The sequence below is a fragment of the Octodon degus genome, unplaced genomic scaffold, assembly GCF_000260255.1.
Source record: "Octodon degus isolate 3935 unplaced genomic scaffold, OctDeg1.0 scaffold00007, whole genome shotgun sequence".
In the NCBI taxonomy this organism is placed as follows: Eukaryota; Metazoa; Chordata; class Mammalia; order Rodentia; family Octodontidae; genus Octodon; species Octodon degus.
In genome coordinates, this window is record NW_004524583.1 from 29415363 (window position 1) to 29417584 (window position 2222).

Sequence of the window (2222 nt, forward strand, 5' to 3'; positions counted from 1 at the left end):
TGAGCCCTACAGGCCCCAGTCAGGCTTCTGCTGTGGGAAGCCCGGGGTGGATGAGGAGGGTCTGGAGTGATGCAGGAGTCTGCAGCTCGATCCGTGGAGGACAGAAACCATGGAAACTTCTGAGGTGATGGAGAGCGACGGTGGAAGTTCCAGCCGGGGAAGAGGGCAGAGAGAGCAAAGGAGGGAGTGAAACTACTGAGATGAAAATTCCAGGAAGAATTACCAAGATGTCACCGCTGTGAGTCCCCTGCACAGAGGGCACAGTGAGGAAAAAAGAACATTTTCTCTGCTGCCTGCCCGGAGCAGCATCAAGCGAGGCAGGGAGAAAATAAGCAGCAGTGAGGCGAGCTGGGCTGCACTCGGTCAGCAGGTCACGGCGCACCTAGACCCTGTCCTTTAACAAAGCCTGTGAGGCGGGCAAGCGGCCTGTTGAACCTCAGGCTCCTCATTCTGAAATAGGTGTAATAATGGAACCCGCCTTTTACGGGTGTTTATAGTCAGGGGTGGCGGACGCCTGTAATCCCAGCGCTAGGGAGGCTAAAAGCAGGAGGACCACCATGAGTCTGGGTGTTTATAGGCTTAAGTGAGCAACCGACAATGCCAGTAATTATTAGGTGGTATTTGCTTTTTCTCCCTTTCCTCTGGGCCTCGCCTACAGAAACACAGTTCACTGGCCCCTGAGGAAAGAGCTCGGGCCTTTTACCTGGAAGCTGAACCTAGGGCCTTTCTAAAAAATAAGGAAAAAAAGGAGGAGAACGAAGGAAAGAAGAGACAATGTTCTGGGGCCTGGATTCTGAATGAACGTGATCCCAGGGTTCCTCGGTGCTTCAAGAGGAGTTAGCCTCCCGTACTCAGACCCCTCATCTGGAAATTAAGGATAATGACATCTGTCTCTGGGTTCCTGGGACAACCAAGGGACAGGACCTGTGTTAGGTGCTGAATACAGACTCTAGCACCTAGCTACTATGACTTGAATGAAAATACAATTTAGTAGATGTCACCCTCCCTTTTGGTTCTTTAAGGTAATATTTTTAAGTCAATATTTTGGTATGAAAATCCTTCACGCAGTCATTGATCTTTTCTGACAAAGGAATTCAGCTCACCCCTCTCCTTACTCCTGTTATACCAATTCAGGAAAGGACTCTAGGTCCTCGCTTATAAAATCCACTTGCACCAATGTGATTTTTTTTTAGTGCTGGAGACTGAATCCAGCACCTTTGAATGGAGTCACATCTCTAGCAGCCTTCTTCTCCTTCTCCTCCTGCCTCTTTTTTTTTTCTTCTTTCTCCTTCTTTTTTCCTCTTCCCCTTCCTCTTCTTCTTTTCAGTTTTTATTTTGAGTCAAACTTTCACAAAGTTGCCCCACCTGGGCCCAAACTTGTGATCCTCCTGCCTCAGCCTCCCAGAGTGCTGGGATTACAAAGATGTGCAACCATATCTGTGTTCAACAGTGATTTTAAATGAATAGCAGGGAGGGTGTGCAATGGGGCTGATGAACAAAAATGTCTAAGCCAGACTCAGGTTCAGACTCCTGATCAGCTGGGCATGACTCACAGCTGCGCCCTGCACACCGGTCCATGCCTTTGTACCATTGTTATCCCTACAACAAGCTGTGTCTCTAGAGAGAGTTGCACTTTGACTTTGAACAGAGCCTTTCACCGAGAAGTGGAGGTCAGGGATTCGATCCCCAGCATGCAGTACCAGCCCTGCCCATGGGGCACGCTGGGCCTACAAGGACTTCCTGTAAGCCTTTCAAAGAGATGCCCTGAAAGAGATTATCAGTCCCCCTGGAACTGGGGTCGGGAACAGCAGCAGTGACTGGGGAAAGGGTCACCAAGAAGGGCAACCTACCTGCTGTAATTTTGAAATAATTTTCTAGAAATGGGATAACCAACAGGAAGCAGCACGTATGTAACTTATTTCTAATTATGTGGAAAATATATATGCACTAACACTGAAAGCAGTGTATCAAGATGTAACGGGCGGTTATCTAATCTAGAAGCAATTGTCTCCTCTATCCTGTGCTATTTAGTATTTCCTAACCATTAAAACGCACTAATTTGCAGGCCGGCAAGATAGCTCAGCAGACTAAAGTGCCTGCTTAGGCAAGCATAGGGACTGCAGTTTGATCCCCAGCACCACACGCCCCCAGAGCAGCCTGAGCCAACCACAAAAAAAAAAAAAGAACACTAATTTGCTAATTAGAAAAGTAAGGCGGGGGGG